The 20,710-nt window shown below is 39.0% G+C and overlaps 1 protein-coding gene across 1 annotated transcript in view; it reads right to left on the bottom strand.

Annotated features, from left to right (window-relative positions):
- TTPA (alpha tocopherol transfer protein) overlaps positions 1 to 20,710 on the bottom strand; it is a 1,432,408-nt gene that overhangs the window by 1,222,659 nt on the left and 189,039 nt on the right. The gene's annotated exons all lie outside the window — the stretch shown is intronic.

Here is a 20,710-nt window from a genome sequence, read left to right as displayed (position 1 = left end):
GGCACCAGGAAGAGTCTTGAGTAAAATCCTTCCCATTTTTGTTGTTCTGGAACTGGTTCCACTGCTCCCTGTGAATATAAGATCTGAATTTGTTCTAGAGCCTGGCTTTTTTGATTTTGGGGTATATCTGGGAATCCTGAGAATCTTAAGGCCTCTTTGAAAGTGAGTTTTTAACCATTGGCAATAATGTTTAGAACTCACTGATCTGAAGTAACATCGGTCCAGTTTTGATAGGACAAAGGACAGCCTTCCTCCTAGCTTTGAGATGGGGTTGGGGAGGGGGAATGGAAGCAGAGAGACATAATTGCTCTCTATTAGGGGAAGGTGTCCTAGAACTCCCTTGTCTGTGAGACTCTGAGGTGTACTGCCTACATCTTTAGTGTTGTGGTCTGTGCCTGGGGAATTCTGTTCCTCTGAGACTTTCTCTTTTTGCTTATAGATTGGGTGGGAAAGGACCAATGTTTGGCCGGAAAATTCCTGCTGAACCTGGTGGTGGGGGGGGGGGGGGGTGGCACTTGCAAAACGTCCTTTACAGTTTGCATGGATTTTGCCTTGTTCTCAGTCTTTTTCTTTTTGATGACTGCTTCAGCTTTAGCTCCAAAAAGGAAAAAAGTGTTCTTTGTCAAGGGGCATCCAGGAGATAGCTTTCACCTCATCAGGTAGGGGTTGCTCCCTAAGCCAAGCATGTCTCCTGATAACTGTGCCAGTGACAGATGCCCTGCAGGAGGCTTCCATGGCATCATACCCGCAGTGTAGGGAGTGTTTAGCCACTTGAAAACTGGAATGGCACAGATCTAAAATTTCCTTAAAAAGGTTTTATCCTCTAGACCTGAGAGCTTTCGTTTTATTTAGTCAAGAATGGTTTCCTGGTATTTTATCATATGGAACTGACAGTTGAGGGACCTCATAGTAAGGGTAGCTGAAGTGTACACTTTCTTTCCAAATCTATCAACAGCCCTACTTTTTTTGTCAGAAGGTAAAGAGTTCCTAAAAGTAGTGGTCCTAGACTCCTTAAGGTCTGGAGTGACCACTTCAGGGTCAGCGGTAGGGCTTTTGAACAGATATTTATGTGAGTCCTGGACCCTGTAGAGCTGGTCGGGCTTTCTGGGTGCAGAAGGAAGAGAGTAAGGATTTAAGAAAGCATTCTGAAAAACATCTTCTACTACCTCCAGAATAGGTGGGATTGCTAGGGGTTTGTGCTCAGGGAGGTCTAAGAACTCCCTGGCTCTCTTTTTGGCCTGAGGGTATTCTTGAGCTTCCCACTGAAAATAACATCTAATCACAAGAACAGTCTCTCCAAAGGTGAGGTCTTCAGGCAGGGAGGCAGAGGGGAGATTTTCCTCTGAAGCTCATTACTCATATGAGGTGTAAGCGGGGCCTTCTATAGATGCAGAGTCCTCCAAGTGAATACAGTGGATCAGGGAGGTATTCAGGGGATTGCCTCTTTTTCTTTTCCCTGGGGTAATATCCCCTGAAGTCTGTCTGGACCTTACAATGTTAATGAGGTCTTTAGCCAATCTGATTAAATCTTGTTGGGGTCCCTGAAACTGGGAGCCTCTTTGCCTAGGTGAAGGCCCTGCCACAATACCTTTCTTTGGTGTGTGTTTGGCCTTAGATCTAGGAGCATCTGATGCCCTGGTGCCTGACTGTTTAGGCTGAAGATACATTGGAATGGGCCTAAGCCATGAAAAATCTCCAGGTTGCAGTTGCGCTTCGGAAGCCATCGCTTGCTGAACAGTCTTGGACCCAACTGATGAGCTGACGATATGAGCTGTAGAAGTCAAAGGGACTGAAGGCATGTCTGACTCCAAACTGGTCTTGACAGAGGCCTGGGTCACTGAATCAAAGTTTGAAGTGGGCTGCAAAAGCACCTCACCTTCCTCAATAATCACGAGTCTAGTAGATGAGTCAGGGGGTGAGTGAGTGTCATCCATGGACCTAGGCTTTTGTTTCTTATCTTTTTTGTGCTTTGGTAAATCAAGCTTGGGACAACTGGTGGACACCATAGTATGTGACTGCACAGATTCCTGCCTCAGAAAACAAGCTAAGGACTCTGCTCTGTGCCTGATAGTTCTAGTGTTGAACCTAGTACAGAAATTACAATTAAGGACGTTGTGATCTGGGCTTAAGCAAGTTACACAAAGCATACAGAAGTCTCTGTGTGGAATTTGTTTACCACAGCAGAGACAATTATTAACTTTATCTGACATGAGTCAAAGAGGAAAGAAGGATGTTCCCCAACAGGGTACTTATCTTTCTGACAACAACTTCTCTCTGGTGTGGACTGACCAACGCACTTGAAATCTGCTTTGGGCAGCGGCACCAAGACTGAAATGATGATGCAGGCTGGCTTCCTTTATACCTGAGCGTACTGACATTGGTTAAGACATCTGCCAGCCTGGGAGGCGAAATAAGTTTCTCTGGTAGTCGGGATGACTGGGGGCTTTCACAGCAGGAAATCCCAACAGTTAGGACTGCAACAGAGAAACACAAAGAAAGTCTGTGCAGACTGGATCCAAACAGAGCACATGGAGGGGACAGAATTAGTAATAATGACCTGAGAAAACTTCAGCAAGAACTTAGGTACCATTATATCTATTATTTCAAGAACTTAGATACCATTCTATTTATTATTTACTAGGTCATATAAATATGGGGAGATTCCGCAAGCTTGGAGACATGTGCTTATTAAACCTGTCTGTAAGGGAAAGGGGAGTAGGACAGACTAGGAGTCATATAGACCCTTAAGTCTACTTTCAAGTTGTGGAAAAATAATGGAGAAGGTAGTATTGGATAAAGTATTGTCAGAACTGGATAGGTTGGGACTTGAAACCATATATCAGCATGCGTATGTTGAAAATAGATCTATTACCAGCTGTAATGTGATGTTCCATAACAATGTAATAACAGCTATAAATGAAAAATTATGCTGTGATATAATTTATATAAATTTACCTTCAGCATTTGAAAGGGTCACACACAAAACACTGATCAGTAAATTAGAACAATTTGGTGTCAATGTACTCTTGATAAGATGAAAAGCTGCATGGCTTACAATTAGGAGAGGCAAGTATCATACAGCCACTGTTCAGGTAAAATTCTTGGTTACAGTCAGTGTGCCCCACAGGACTCTGTCTTAGGCCCCTACTTGTTTAGATCTTATCCTTCAGAGCTAATTTTTTCATCTGAGGTGTTCTGTAGTTTATATGTAGATGACCTGAAACTGGGTAAACTGATTACATGTGTTAAAGAAAAGGTATGCCTCCATAAGAACTTGACTAAATTGACCATTTGGGCACAGGAGAATAATATGTTGATTTATACATCAAAAAGTAAGCATATGAGATTTAGGAGATGTAACCTAAAAGGTGAATATTTAATACAGCACACAGTGACAGAAACTGTAGATTTATTTAAGGACCTGGGTATATGGGTAGATCCAGCTTTGGGTTTTTCTAATCATATCAACCAATTGGTTAATGATAGTTATAGAACTATAGGTTGTATAAGAAGATTTATAAAGTCTAGTAAATCAAAAATGAAGTCATTGCTTGTTAGTTACATTAGACCCAAACTTGAGTATGGAACAATAATATTGAAACCTTGTAAGAAAACAGGCATGAGTAAACTGGAAAGAGTACAGCAGAAATATACCAATGGTATCCATGTATGAAAATTAAATTATTATGAAAAACTAAAATATCTGAACATGTACAGTGTCTCTTCTAAATATCTAAGAGGAGATCTTATTCGGGTATATAGGGCATTTAGAGACAAATGTCTCTGGGAATGTTTGTGGTTATCAAAAAGTAGAATCATGAGACAAACTATGTATAAGATTCTATAGGAATGAGAAGTTTACTAATTGGTTCTCTGAAACAGCAGCTGATTTACAGACCAGGCTACCAAATTACATTAAAGCAAGTACTGGTTTATTAATTAATTAGAAAATTAAAACCCACTACACTTTCTGCTGATCAACTCCCTGCCGAGTACCTACAAAAATCAGCTGATGCTATTGCTTACCCCGTCTCAATACTAATCAATCGAACCATAGTAGAAGCTAAAATTCTCACCATCTGGAAAATATCCTGTGTAATCTCACTTCACAAAGGAGGCAGCTCTACTGAATTCTCCAATTATAGGCCAACAGCTATACTCTCTCCACTTGCAAAGATTATGGAAAAATGTATTCATAGACAACTCATGCACCACCTAACCCAGAATCACCTTAGGGCAGACACTCAGCATGGCTTCCATCCTCATCACAGCACTACTTCAGCCCTCCTAGCCTTTACCAACACCTTAAACCATAATCGCAACAATAATTATATATCCTCAGCCCTCTTCTTGGATCTTTCCAAGGCATTCGATATGGTTGATCACCAACTTTTAATCCACACCCTGCAAACATTCTGTCTAGATACTAGAGCCCTTCAATGGTTTCAATCCTACCTGAATGGTTGACAGCAGGCTGTCCTCTGGCAGAACAAACTCTCTAACCTTCTACCTAACACCCTTGAAGTACCACAAGGCTCTATACTAGGGCTCTTGCTGTTCTCCATCTTCATTAACGACCTTTATACTGTCATCCCAAAAGTCAGCTGTATCCAATATGCTGATGACTCTTCTCTGATTTGCTCAGCCACATCTCCAGTAGAGTTATGGTCAGCTACCCAGACCACCTTTAATACGATAGAAAACTGGCTTTCTGAACATTGTCTGATCCTAAATCCCCAAAAAACTAAAATGCTGTTATTTTCACCAACACATAGGTCTACCGCTTTCACCTTTACCATAAAATCAAATGATGGCACAATAATCTCCTCTGACCCCTCTACAAACTATTAGGTGTCATCATAGACAATAATCTAAAATTTGACCTACATGTTAACCAAACTATCAAAACCATCAATAAAAAACTAGGGTCACTTTACAGAATAAAAGCCTTCCTAACCCCTCCAGCTAAAATTCCAACAGCTCGCTCTCACCTTCTTTCAACTCTTCTGTATGCATCCCCTCTACTCTCAAATTTAAACAAGACTGTCCTTAACAAACTTTCAATTTGCTACAACCACATTGCCAGGTTTGCCACTGGGCTGCCTTTTAGGACACATCACTGCATCAGTCTAAATCAGCTTGGGTGGCTTGAACTACCCAACCTAATCCAGTATAACCAACTGATTATGGCCTATAAAATCCTCTATAATCCGGACAATACTCCTGCACTTAATACTATTATCACTCCCTATAACAATCCTAGACCACTTCAATCCTCTAACAAACTATTAATTCAGACTAGCAAAATTAATAACACAGCCGGTGATTCTCTCTTTGCAAACTCTGTAAGTAGATCCTGGAACTCTCTTCCAGCTGATATTACCTTACTTTCCACCTTAGGTCAATTTAAAACTAGACTCAAACAACATTTGTCACTTAACTGGCTATGTCAATGTATCAAGCCTGGCTAACTTTCTCTAGAATGTGTAAAAATCTTCTAACCGGTTTACTGTGTAATTTAATTTAATCCTGACTTGCACTCAGGATTAACTGTAACCTGTGGAACTTGTTTAACTTGCTTACTTATGTAATCTCTGTAAATAGTCTGTTTGTAATATGTAATGCTGGTATTATGTAATGCTGTATCTGCTTACCCTTGGAGCTTTTCTCCCCGGGCCTCTGCTGAAAATGGACATGCATCCAGTCGGACTATCCCGGTCAACAAATGTAAAATAAAATTAAAATAAATAAAAATAGTTTAGATATGTTTAAGAACAGCCTGGACACTTATTATGGGAACAAGTGTTTTGGTAAATTGGCAGGCTAGAAAGCCAGTAATGCCCATGCTTGAAATATTTGTATGTATGTATGTACATTTAGGGGAGAATGAGGCTCAAAAACATATAGTTAAGATACGATGAGCTGATATAAACATGGTGCTATATAATCAACCTTTAGGGAAGCCTCCAGGAAAAGATGGTATTCCTGTAGAAGTCTGGAAATTAAGAGGGCAGAAAAGTTATAAAGATCTGGAATATTTTAATAGCATTTTAAAAGAAGGGAAAGCACCAGTATCTTGGAAGAAAGCTGTGTGGCTGTATTACCCAAAGAGGTTAAAGACCAATCAGACCTAGCGTCATATAAACCCCTTTCAATTTTAAACAATGATTTTATAGCATGTATGCCTACACTAGCTAAGAGAATGGCAAAGGTGTTGTCAAAATTGATAAATATGGATCAATATGGTTTTGTGGAGGGGAGACAAACATTTGACAACATTTACAGAACAATGATGATCCAGTGGGAAACAAAATGTTAGAAAATGCTGCTGCTGTTTGTTCGTCTTTCTGGAGAAAAATCATTTGACACAGTAAACTGGGATTTTATGAGTAGGCAATGAAAACATTTGCATTCCCTGACACAATAATAAGGTTCATTAGGAGGATATACTAAGGATTATAGGCAAGAAAAAAGTGGGAGAGTTCCTCTCTGATAAGTTCTGTTTGCACACAGGAACCATGCAGGGGTGTCCTCCTTACTGTTTGTTACTGGCTTTATATTTAAAGCCACTGGCAAAGAAAATAAGGGACTCAGAAATTCAAGGATACAATTGGAATGGTAATCAATAAAATTTGTCTTTCTCTGCAGACGATATTATTTTGTATTTGATAAATCCAGAAAAGAACATCTCAGTGTTGTGGAACACTTTGGGGCAGTTTCAAGTCTCTTCAGGATATAAAATTACTAAAGATAAAACAAAGGCTATACCCATATATTATGTACCCACTCAGGATTTGGTTCACCAATACCCACATTTATTGGGATATGACAAAATGAAGTAGTTTAGGACTAAGGATTAATAAGGCAACTGTTTTGGGGTTTAAAGATATGTGGGGGGAGACTAAACAAAAGATAATATAAAAACTGAGAAAATGGAAGCTCTTTTTTATGGCTATGGATTGTAAGATACAAGCAGTGAAAATGTTTTTTGTCCCTTTATTTTTATATACAGGTCAGGCATATTTTATCAACCAGAGAAGAAGTTGTGGACAGTAATTAATATTAATAAAGACTTGAAGGAATTTATCCTGGCGGGAAAAAGGGCAAGAGTTAAATGAGATAAGTTGATCCTCTCAACAGAACAAGGAGGCTTAAGATTACTCGATTTGTGGGAATATTTTAGAGCTACACAGTTAAGGCTCATAAACATAACACAAGAAGAAAGTTATTATTCAAAGTGGAAAGCGATGATGATGAGGCAGAGGTGAGTTCAAGAAATAAAGAAAGAGTGGGGTTCTGGATGCAGATCCTTACGGATAATAATGGCCACCAAACATAATATTATATTTATACAGTTGCAGAAAGTATTCTAAAAACTAAAAAAAAAAACAATGGTTGAGATGAGACAGCGGACTAATATTTATTAAACCAAACACATAAGCACTTTCGTTTTGTAACATACAAAACTTCTTCAAACAAATCACTAAATAAAACATTCTCATTAAAATACTTAAATACCACTCCCATTTCAAAAAATAGACAAAATTCCTCCTGAAGAACCACTGCCCCCAAAAAGGGGTATGTCTGAAAAATCATCAATTAAATCTCCTGGCAACCTCCAATGTTAGAACAATTCAGCTGTCCATATAGTAGTGCAATATTACACCTTATAGTCCTTATTTTACATCTTTTGAAAGATTTAAGTTTTAAAAATGGTGTGATTGTCACTACGTCATTTAGTCCTGACCAGACATAAGAATTCCAAAAGATCTGCCAGTATACTTCTATAGCTTCAAAAACCAATTTCCATGGACCAGCTCTTTGATCTCATGAGATTTGTTCCAAAGCTGTAAATTTAAATGAATGAATCGGACACTCAGAAATGTGTTTGTAAAGCGCATTCATACTTTTTCCTCTTCTTATGTCATATAAATGTTCATAGATTCAATCCCTGAACTTCTGTTCCATTTTGCTGACGTAATAACAATGAGATTCAGTTGGAGAATGCGTATCTCATGGAGTCCATTAAAGTACAGCGGATTCCAAAGGGGCTTCAGATGTGGTGTGATCCTACAGGGATGAAGGCTAACTCTCCCCTTCATCATAAATTAATCCATTTCTTCAAGTTGGTTGTGAGTTAATGGAAATCATGATTAGACATAATGCTAAAGTTATTGAACAATTGATGAGTGAAGTAAGAGTTTTGGATAATTTGGTTACCACACATTCTTGAATTTAATGTCCACACATTGGAATATGCTTGAGTGTTCAATAGCATTGAATTTAAAATGCAGTCTCTTAAGAAAGGGACTGAATGGCATATCAATTTAGGTAGCCTTATCCAAATCAACCTAACATACAAGCGGGGGGCTGAAGGAAGGAGATGAATAATAACATTAGTTTGGGGAACAACAATAATGTAGAAACTACTATGGATATGTCTGAAGGGAATAATCAACAAGAAGGGAATGTTAAAACCAATAATTCCCACCCTTTTAGGTGAACTCCCATTAAGAAGATCCAAAAGAATCCAGAAAGGGAACAACTTGAACAACCAATGGGAGAGGAGGGAGGTGAACAGGACCCCTTCAAGGAATCTATCCAGTCCATCTATACAGAACCAGTCCCACAATTCTAACCAATCATAGCTTCATAGGTAGGTACTAGGCTATTGGCCCTAGGGTGTATATAAGCCTAGCCAAAAAGGTACCCTGGCTTTTCCCACCCAAGAAAATTATTTTCCTGTGCCCCTGTCAAGCAGAGCCACAGAGGTGATCCCCGGGGTCAATTTCCTATCTCCCATCCAATCATCAAGATTTTTCTTGAAGAGTGCTAATGAGGAGCTTTGTTTGATATAGATAGGTAGTTTGTTTCAGAGTATGGGAAGTCGCTGGGACAGGAATCTATCCCTCCAGCATGTTCTGTTTATTGTGGTGACAAGGTTTGGGTCCCTAGAGCATGTAGCTCAGAGGGATTGGAATTTCTTTAAGTGGAGCATGTCCAACAGCACTGGGTTTAACATAGCTTTGTATGTTAGGTAGAGATCGCCTCTGAGTAGGTGATATGTGACGGAGTAAAGCTGGGGGTTTTTGAGACGGTCTTCGTAGGGCATCTGTTTGAGGCTGGTAATCCTCTTTGTGAGGTATTTCTGTGGCCTTTCCAGTTGTTGTAGATGTCTTGTGAGGTACATACCAAAGGGGGTGTTGTACTCTATAATGGGTCTAATGAGTGATGAGTAGAGGGGAATAATGACCTCTTTTTTCCTGGATGAGAAACCTTTTGTGATGAGGTGTGCCACATAGAAAGATTTCCTGACTAATGTGGTGATGTGATTATCAAAGGAGAGACTACTGTCCACCTGTGTCCTAAGGTCTCTTATCACACTTTCTGTGTTAAGCAAACTACCACCTATGTGGTAGCTCATGGGAACAGAGTTTTTAACCAAAGTGGATGAGAATGCACTTTTTGGCATTGAGCTTGAGGCCATGGCTTTGACATCAGGCATCCGTCTCAGTGAGGTCCTTTTGCAGGATGTCCACATCGTTAGTAGTTTCGATTATGGCTCCTAGTTTGCAGTCATCTGCGAACATCATTAGCCAAAGAACTTCTGTGTTAGCCTGTACTTCAGGAAAGGAGATACCAAACAGGAGGGGACCCTTGACTGAACCCTGTGGTACTCGACTTGTCACTGGTCTGAAGTCAGATTTGGAGTCTGCTACTTTCACAGTGTGGTTCTGTCAGTGAGCCAGTTGGCAACCCATCTTGTGACATAGGGATTTATACCTAGTTTAGTGAGTTTATCTATAATTCCAGAGTGGAAGATGGTGTCAGAAGCCTTGGCAAGATCTAGATAGGCTGTGTGAACCACCTTACCCTTGTCTATGGCTTTGGTGACTGCTTCAAAGAAGTCTATCAGGTTTAGGAGACATGATCTGCCTTTTACAAACCCGAACTGGGTGGGATCCAGAGTTTGGAGATTACCAGTGTCTTTGTTTATAAGTTCCATGATGATACATTCCATGGTCTTGCAGACCAGGCTTGTTAGGCTACTGGGGTGGTAGTTCCTGGGGTCTGTGGTGGCTCCCCCTTTGTGGAGTGGGATAACTGTCGCTGTGTGCCATTCAGTGGGCACAAAGCCTGAAGTGAGGCTATGACTTGAACATGGTGCTTAGGTGGGGTGCCAGTTCATTCTGTACTTCATGTAGAACGCAGCCTGGGATGTTGTCAGGTCCCATGGATGCTGTGTTCTTGGCTTTGGAGAGTGTGTTTTTTACCTGTGCAGCTGTGATTACAGGAAGTTTGCATTCATCTGGTATAGAGATGGGCTCTTTAGGGGGTGAGAGGGGGGTAACATTAGCATTGAACCTATCTGCCAGAATGTTGGCAATATCTGTTGGTTCTGTATATTTAGGGCCACTGTGCTGTAACTCAGAGCAGATCTGAGTGTTGCCATTGAGATTCTTGACATAGCTATAGAATGCTTTGTAACCTTTAGAATGTCTTTAGAATTAGTGGTGATTTTCTTTTTGTAACTAGCTTTGGAGGATTTTATGAGGGATCTCAGCTTCTAACTGAGGCTGGCCAGGAGTTCCTCCAATCATGGGATTTTACTCTTTTTTGCAACAGTTTCTTTCTCCTGTTATAGAGTTTGTTTATAGCAGGGGGCCACTAGATTGGCTTCCTTTTTTTTTGGAGGATAGCATCTTGTTTCTGTTAGGTATAGCATGATCCATGCATTCATGTAAGTGCTTATAAAGTGCATTTCTGTAGGATTAAGCAATCATACCTCTATTGTCCATCCTTGGTGTTGTGAAGTTTGCCACTTCTGTCTTAAGAAGCGTGAAGTTGGCTTTGGAGAAATTTTTTACATTGGTTTCCCAAACGGGGGGTGGGGGTGGGATGTGGATGTCTAGGGTGATTAGCTTGTGGTCGGATCAGAGCAACAAGGAATTGACCTCTGGTGTGCAACACCAGTCGCCCATGTTGGTAATGACCAGGTATAGGATATTGCTGACCCTGCTGGGGGTGTGGATAAGCTGTTCCAAGGCACTGGAATTTATGAATTCCAGAAAATGTTGAGCAAAAGAGCTGGTACACAAGTAGTTTTCCCAGTTAATGGTAGTGTAGTTGAAATCACCCATTATTAGGGTGTTGGGTTGTACCCTAATATTTTCCAGTGTATCAAGAAATGAGGAGTGGGAATCCTGAGGCATGGTGGAGGATCTGTAGCAAGTTACAATTTGTGGTCTTGCCCAGAGTTTTTGCACTAGGATAATCTCAGATGCATTAAGCTGAGCAACTAGCCTAGGGGTGTGGATATCCTTAATGAATATGGACACGCCTCCGCCTTTAGTGTTTCAGTCCTGGTTAGGTGGCCGAAAGGTGTGGTATGAATTATAGCATGGTAATGCAGGGGTGCTCTCTGGAGCCTTGAACCAGGTCTCTGTCACTGCACAGATGTCGATGTTCTCCATGAAGGAATGCCTCGAGTGAATGCATTTGGAGGTTTAGACTTCTAGCATTGAGTAGCATTACCCTCAGATTTTGCTTGCTTGTACCTGTTATGGTGGTGAATTTGTCATTTTAACCTTACCTAAAAAAGGCACTATAGGGGTGGGAAGAGCCTTAGCCAGTATCCGGAATCCCAAGGGCAACAGGTGCAGGCCATCTCTGGCAAAGCATCGTGGTCTGTCGATCATGTCATCCCAGGCAGACAAGATACTGGATCCCCTTAGAATGACACCAGAAGCTTAGCCAATTGTTGAAGTCAATCATTTTGTCCTTGTAAAACAAATTGTACCCAACAGGGTAAAGACTAATAAAAATAAAAATAAAAATACAAAAATCACGAACTGCACCAAACTGTTTAATGAAGAGCTGAAGCTGAAGGCTCCCAAACACTCTGAAGAAGTCATAAGTTGATGGTGAAAGCGCTTAGTATTTTTATTTTTATTTTAATTTTGCCCTTGTACTGTGGTATCATTCTGGGTGATGGCAGGATGCTACTCAGGGCTAGGGTCATACCTGCCTGGGCTACAAGATCAGAGACCTCCTCCATGTCTCCTTTCATGTAGTCCAGGGAGGTACGTCTCAGGTCATTCACACCAACATGGACAATGACTGAGTCATATTTGTACTTGTTGTGGAGTGACCTGAGTGCATGCATTATGTGGCAGATCCTGGCACCCGACAGGCAGCTGGCAGTAACTTTCTCCTGGTCCAACAGGAATCAGAGGAGGTAATGAATGAAAATATCACCATGACTGGGATGGTCAATGATACAGAACAAAGCAAGTATAGATATTAGTTGGAAATGAAGGAGATTTTAAGATATATAATTTTTCTAGCACAAACATCGACAAAAATAGCTTGCAATTATTCTCAAGAGATGTTTCATTTGTTCCCAGTCGAACTGCAAACTTGACAGAGACCTTAACTGACTTGAAACTATATTTAAGGAAGTTGAATTTGGTGTTTTTGTTTAATCAAACACCACAGGTTTTAAATATAGAGTTGCAAGTGCCTTCAATCCACCATTGCATCCATTATTATCCTTGTATGAAAGAATTTGTGAATATGATCTGAGGAATACTTTAATGAACAATCAAAGATTAAAGAAACATAATATGACAAAGGATGAAAGAGGTTTAATACATTTTTTAAGAGGACAGAGCATTCATATCATGACCCCGGATAAAGGTAGTGGTTTGGTTCTAATGGATGCGATGGATTACAATAGGATTCTTGCACTTCTTCAAGGATGAGCATATGCTAAATCCAGCATCAATGAACTTAATACATCCTATCGGTATACTGGGATACAACTTAAGGATACGTTTATTGATGGAAGGATAACCTTGGATGAATTCAGTTATTAGTTAAAAATACAAACTTTAGACTCTCCACGACCAAAAGTAAAGGTTAAAAGTTTTATTCGTAACTGTGGTAAGCGCTTTCGCGTATCTCCTGATACGCTTCCTCAGACCATATACAACATAGTGAAATTCAAACTTATATAGTAACAAAAGAATCTCATAATTCAATGAATCAATCAATTTGCAATTCATTGTGCAATTATACAATTAACGTAATGCACATTTAAAAGCACAAAAATCTTTAAGACAAGCTTTTGACGTTCCTGTAACTAAAGTATAGCAAAGCAAAACACAGTATATATATATATATATATGCTCAATTCTGTTCTCCTACTTAAAACTCACCAATGAGGCCTGAATTAAAACTTCATTATTTGAAACGTACTTTACAATGTTTAGCACATTTCATATGCAGAGATTTAATAAAGCTGAACTTGACATAAAGGCTAACAATTAATATAAACCTAAGACCATATATATCTGACTCAACATTTAATACTACAAACAAATGTACTGCTTCAAATATTTTAAAACCTAAACGTAAATAAGTGTAGCTAATATTTTTAAATAACTAATAATATACAATAAAACTTATATAAATATATATATAATCACTCTAAAAACCTACGTTTAAATAACTATTTGCTGCACATACAAAAATATATATATATACTTATATTTAGAGTTAATTCCTACTCTTATAAAACTGGAAACTAGCGGTCTGTTAAACAAAAACCTGACTAGCGTTATGTAATTCGGACTGTTCATAACAAATATATGCTATCAAAGTGCTTAAATTTATAAAAAAGTTTCCAAATAGAAAACAAATTGATATTTAGTTGGAATTTTGTATTATTTTAAATAATCCCAAACTATGCTATTTAAAATAATTTCAGACTAAATCTGACGAATATAATTGGACAATAATAGGAAAATATAGTTAACATGGACTGCTTATCTACGTGTATTCAGAAAAGACCTTATTGAGACATAGGTGTTTAGACCCGGAAAGTAATGTCCCTTTAGTCTAAAAATCCATTTCAGCTCCTTTAATTCTAACGAATTCATATAATCACCTCCTCTAGCATTAGGTTCCACTATCTGCAAAACTCTAAAGACAAAAGAGTGTGTCGGATAGAGTTGAACATGTTTTGCTAGGGCATTTAATTCATTTTTGTTCTTAATATCATACTGGTGATTATAGATTCTATTTTTTAATTTTCTCTTAGTCAGGCCAATATAAAATGCTGGACACTGTTCACAGGTAGCTAAATATATTAAACCTGAAGAATCACAAGTTTCTCTAAATCTTGGTTTGAATACATATGGCAAATCTGGATGTAAAAAATCCTGTTCCTTAGTAATATATTTGCAATAATTACAATGTGTGCAAGGGTATGTGCCAAAAGGGTTCCTTTGCCCTAGAATCTCTTTCTTACTAGAACCCTTTCTATGACATAGTAATCTTTTCAGGTTTTTGTTGTTTCTATATACTATTTGTGGATTTTTACCTACTAACCTCGATGTATGTTCATCTGTTAACAGTACTTTCCAGTTACTAGTCACTATTTTCCTAATATTTGGACTATCATTTGTGTATGTTGTTATGAACGCAACCCTTTCCTTCATATTGTTAACTTCCTTTTTATGATAATAAAGTGAAGGACCTTTATGCTTAACCTCTATTTTAGGTGTTCTTTTTTCACCCAAGACTTGATTCCTAACCATTGTTACTAGACCATGTTCATATCCTCTATCTAAAAACATCTTTTCCATATTGTCTGCCTACCTTAATAAATCTTGTGTATCTGTACAAATTTTGCTCAGCCTAATCAACTGGCTCTTTACAATACCCCTAAAGACATGACGTGGGTGCATACTATCATATCTTAAAATTGTATTTTTCCAACACTTTTTCTTATATAATGTGGATGTCAGTTTGCCTTCTCTAATATCTAAACTGACATCCCAAAAGTTCACTGAGTCAAATGATGCTTCAACTGTGAATTTAAGAAAATTGGTTGTGGTCTCTAAGTGCTCTTTAAATGAAAGAAATTCTTCAATTGAGCCATCCCATATAATTAAGATGTCGTCTACAAAACGTTTATAGACTAAGACCTTATTAAAGGATGGGTGCAGAAAAACATGTTCCTTTTCCCAATGATACATCACTAGGTTTGCATATGTGTTGGCACAAGGGGTGCCCATGGCCACACCTGACTTTTGTAAGTATAGGCACCCCTTGAATGCAAACACATTATTGCTACGGACCAAATCAAGGAGATGGCAAATCAAAATTGCTTGATTTTTATCTATTGTTGGAACAAATTGGAACAAATAAAGATTAAAGAAACGTAATATGACAAAGGATGAAAGAGGTTTAATACATTTTTTAAGAGGACAGAGCATTCATATCATGACCCCGGATAAAGGTAGTGGTTTGGTTCTAATGGATGCGATGGATTACAATAGGATTCTTGCACTTCTTCAAGGATGAGCATATGCTAAATCCAGCATCAATGAACTTAATACATCCTATCGGTATATTGGGATACAACTTAAGGATACGTTTATTGATGGAAGGATAACCTTGGATGAATTCAGTTATGTGAATACTTTGCCTCCAAGAACTCCTATTATATTTGGGGTTCCCAAATTACATAAAAATATTCAAGAACCTCTGATGCGTCCAATTGTGGATGGGAGGGGTTCTATTACCTATGCCATTGCCAAGTTTTTGGATGCTAAAATAAAACCATTTTTGAATGAAGAAACACATTTGTGTAAGGATTCCTGGCAATTTTTGGAGCATATTAATTGGACAAAGTTCCAGGCAGAAGACATTTTGGTGACTACTGATGTTAGAGATGTTGATACAGTTATACCTCATTCTGTGGGGGTCTCTTGGTTTGTTGATTATTTAATGAAAAAAGGAGTAGTGCAGCAACAAATTAATCTATATGAGGAATTTATGGAGATCATTTTAAAGAATGATTTAATCTGGTTTAATGGTGATCATTTCCATCAGAAGGAAGGGGTAGCCATGGGTTCACCGGTGCGATCCCTATTCGCTAATACTGTAATGCTTGAATGGGAATGGCAAAACATTTTTAAGTGTCCCACAGGGCTCGGTCCTTGGCCCCCTATTGTTCGGCATCTGCTTCTCAGAAGTACAGGCCAACATGGGAGGACTTTGGCTGACAAAGTTTGCAGACGACTGCAAACTGGGCGCCATAGTGGAAAGTGCATCGGACACGGATATCCTTCAGAAGGGACTCACGGAAACAGATAGCTGGTGCCAGAGCCATGGCCTGAAGTTAAACACCAAAAAATGTATAGTCATACCCTTCGGGAAAAACAAGGTAACCCCAAGCTACCATATAGGTGGCAATCCACTAAGCACAGAAGAGGTTATCAGGGACCTGGGGACCCAGGTTGACAGTGGCCTTTCTTTTGACACTCATGTTGCTAAAGTGGTTAGAAAGACCTTCTACATTGCCCACCTGATCATGAAGGGATTCACATCCAGATCTAGTGAGGTCATTGTTCCCTGTACTCTTCACTTATCAGACCAATGATCGAGTACAATGCCCCATTCGGGATGTATCTCACCCGACATCTGCAGCAATTGGAGAGACCCCAAAAGTTCCTCACCAAAAGGATAAAGGGACTCCAAAATCTGTCATATGCTGCCAGATTGAAGAAACTCCAGCTCTATTCAGTCGCATACCATCTGCTCAGAGGTGACATGTGCCTGACATACAAGGCCATGTCCAACCCGGAATTAATGGACATGCTCCACCTCAAAAAATCCAAATCCACCAAAACCACTAAAGCAAGCGACTTAAACCTTAGCACAGATATAAATAGGATGTGCTGGAGGGATAGATTTATCACTCAGAGACTCCCTATGCTGTGGAATAAAATCCCGGTCCATGTGAGGCAGAGCACCTCGCTGGCTCTGTTCAAGAGAAATCTTGACCTGTGGATGGGAGATCATAGGTTTACCCCGGGAATCATCTCTGTGTCACTGCTGGACAGAGGCACAATAAACTAATGGGCACAGTATTTTTTCATATAAGGGGTGGCGTAAGCCACAAAACTTTGGGCTAGGCTTATAAATGCCTTAGGGCAAATAGCCTAGTATAAACCTATGAACCTAATACTCCCTTTCAAACAAAAAATAGAGTGTAGCAATATTTGGATGATATCTTTATCATCTGGAACGGGAAAGAAAAGGAAATCAAGGTTTTTGTGGATTATATCAATGACACTACTACCTTCTTGTCATTTGCAAATAGTAGCAATCATATTCAATTACCATATTTGGATGTGCTACTAATTAAGGGCATTGAAAATAATCAGTATTTGTCATGGATTCACAGGAGAGGAATGTTTTCTAACACTTATTTACATTTCGCTAACTCCCATCCATTTCTACAAAAGAAAGGTATTGTTAAAGGGCAGTTAGTTCAAGCTGCCCGGATGATTACAATGGACCATCATTTTAAAGAGGAATGTGAATTTATGAAGAATATGTTTCTGAATAGGGGGTACCCAGTAGTTATGGTGAATGAGATAGTGCATGAGGTTACCCAATAAAGGAATAGTGGGCATTTCAACCCTTTACTGAATGGTGCCACTCAATCTCATCTTGTGCATAATCAGGAATAATGTCATACCTCTACCTCTTATTCTACATCTCTGGTTATACCTTTTGGTTTGGACAGTACTATTATCAAGTCCATTTTGTATAAGTACTGGGATATCTTACATGAATATCTTGACCTTAGAGAGATGGTTGGAGATGCACCTTTGGTGGTTTTTAGAAAAGGATGCACACTTAAGAATCTATTGCAGAGGAGAGAACCTCATAGAACATCTAACATGAACACTTTTAAATGTGGAAGGTGTATGTATTGTAAATGGTTATCAATGGGAAGTAGATGGATTGTGAAAGTAAAGCATTGGTTTATGTAACTTTATGTCAACAATGTCATTGTTATTAAATTGGCAAAATGGAACAGAAATTCTGGGATCGAATTTATGAACATTTCATGACATAAGAAGAGGAAAAAGTACGAATGTGCTTTACAAACACATTTCTGAGTATCCGAGTCATTCGTTTAAATTTACAGCTTTGGAACAAATCTCACGAGATCAAAGAGGTGGTATATAGAAATAGATTCTTGAAGCCATAGAAGTATACTGGCAGATCTTTTGGAATTCTTATGTCTGGCCAGGACTAAATGAAGTAGTGGCAATACACCATTTTTTAAAACTTAAAGCTTCTAAAAGATGAAAAATAAGGACTATAAGGTGTAATATTGCACTGCTATACAGACAGCTGAATTGTTCTAACATTGGAGGTTGCCAGGGGATTTAATTGATGAGTTTTCAGACACACCCCTTTTTGGAGGCAGTGGTTCTTCAGGAAAAAATTTGGTATTTGAGTATTTTAATGAGAATGTTTTACTTGGCAATTTGTCTAAAAAAGTTTTGTATGTTACAAAACGAAAGCACCTATGTGCTTGATTTAATAAGTATTAGTCAGCTGTCTCGTCTCAACTGTAGTTTTTCAGTTTTTTGGCACTGGTTTTGTTTCTTAATCAGTTTTTTGATTCCAAAAACTAAGCCAACACGTGAACAGAAAAAGGAGACTTTCTCAATAGGGATGTCTGCAAGTAGGGGTACAGAAAATAGATAAGAGGAGGCTGGAATTTATTTGAGAAAACTGGCAAAGAAATCAAGGATTTGGGAGCAAATAATAAGGGAGAGAAAGGTAATAAGAGTGGGATGTAGCAATTATGGGATAGCATGTGTAGCAGCTTTGAGACAGTATGTGATACATGAGTGTAGCAATTATGGGATAGTATGTGATACATCAGTGTAGCAGCTTTGGGATAGTATATGATGCAAGGGTGTAGCAGTTTTGGAACAGTAATATAATACATGAAAGTAGCAGCTGTTGGGCTACTGGGATATATGAGTGTAGCAGTTTTAGGATAGTATATGATGCATTGATGTATCAGTTTTGGGACTGCATGAGTAACAGATGTAGCTGCTTTTGGGACAGTATGTGATACGGAAGTAGCTCTGGAATAATGTGATGCAGGAGTGCACCAACTTTTGGACAGTATGTGTTGCATAAGTATAGCATTTCTGGGACAGTATGTGATGCATGTGTATAGCAGTATTTAATAAATTTGTGTAGCAACTTTGGGAGAGTATGACACACAAGTATAAAATCTTTGGGACAGTATGTGATACAGAAGTGTAGCAGCTTTGGAACAGTATGTAGTACTCAAGTGTAGCAACTCTGGAACAGTATGTACTACACAAGTGTAGCAACTCTGGAACAGTACATAGCACACAAGTGTAGCAGCTTTGGAACAGTACGTAGGACACAAACGTAGCAGGTTTTAGTATGTGATGCACAAGTGTAGCAGCTTTGGAACTGTATGCGGCACACAAGTGTAGCAGATCTGGAACAGTATGTAGTACACAAGTGTAGCAGCTTTGGAATAGAATGTGGTGCACAAGTGTAGCAGCTCTAGAACAGAATGTGGTACAGATGCATAGCAGGACTGAAGTGTAGCAGCTCTGGAACAGAATGTGGTACAGATGCATAGCAGGACTGAAATAACATGTTGCAAGACTGTAGCAGCTTTGGGGTAGTATGTGGTGCATAAGTATAGTATCTTCTAGCAGGATATCATGCTCTGGTGCAGCAGCTTTGGGACAATATGTGATACACTAGTGTAGCAGCTTTGGTGTAGCATCTGGCACAGAAGTGGAAGGCCTTTACAGCATTAGCTTTTCTTCTTTCTTTAAGGGAAGACAAGAATGTTCTCAGTGATGACTTTCATGCATTTAAACATCTTTCTGAACATGTGTTGTACTTGGCAGCTAATATGCATTATGCAACATTTCGTTTGTCAGTATGACAATGCTTAATCCTTTCCAATATATCTTACTCTCTATGTCACTGTAAGTTTTTACAGCAGGGAATTCTGGTAAATGCAATGACTTTCTGAATCCTTTCTGTTGTCTTACACCAGTGTGTTAGTTTGTAATCTGTTAGCAAACATGGACTATCCCTGACTAAGAAAACAAAGTACAAGTGGTCAAAGATCTATTTACATAGCAGGTAAAGCTGCTGTATTATCACATGATCTTCCCTCCCTTTTCAACAAATGTTCTTGTCAAACAACTCTGTAATGCCCTCACCAAAAGAGACCTTTCTTCCCAGATCTGTTTTCTTCCAAGTTGTACTTTAACAGTTCAATGCAGTAATTCTGGTCTTTAAAGCCATGACATTTTAAGGATCCCTCACTCATACTCATAAAATCTGAATAAAAATTGCACACCAAAATGTAGTGGTCTGCGACTGTTTTAGGAATTTTTTTTCCTTTAAGTTTTGTAAAAGGTTATCAGTGTCCAGCAACTCTTACTGCAGGCCCCCTTCTCTGATTCTGATGACTTGTATTACAGTAATACCCAATTTAAAGTAGCACTTTCAGAGCTTAGTGACCACAAGGCTTCTTGTAAAGGTACCAGAATGGTAGAGAAAGTCACCATAAAACACCACTGACTGTAAAGGCTGACATCTGCAACCTAGCACCATGCCTTTCATACTGATGGATTGCATTACTTCTTATAACAATGGTATACATTAGATGTTGCTTCAGCATCTGCTACAAGACTCAGTATGCGGCAGTTCACCTGGTGGGAACTTGAAGTATCTGATGGAGACAAACTCCCACTTTCTGTATGAATGTCCCACAATAGCTTAATGACTCACAGTATGGATAAGGCAGGATTACACCACTTAG

The sequence above is a fragment of the Protopterus annectens genome, chromosome 1.part0 (assembly GCF_019279795.1).
Source record: "Protopterus annectens isolate FY-2018-M chromosome 1.part0, PAN1.0, whole genome shotgun sequence".
In the NCBI taxonomy this organism is placed as follows: Eukaryota; Metazoa; Chordata; order Ceratodontiformes; family Protopteridae; genus Protopterus; species Protopterus annectens.
Note: the sequence above shows the minus strand (reverse complement) of the source record. Positions and strands in the feature narration are given on the sequence as shown.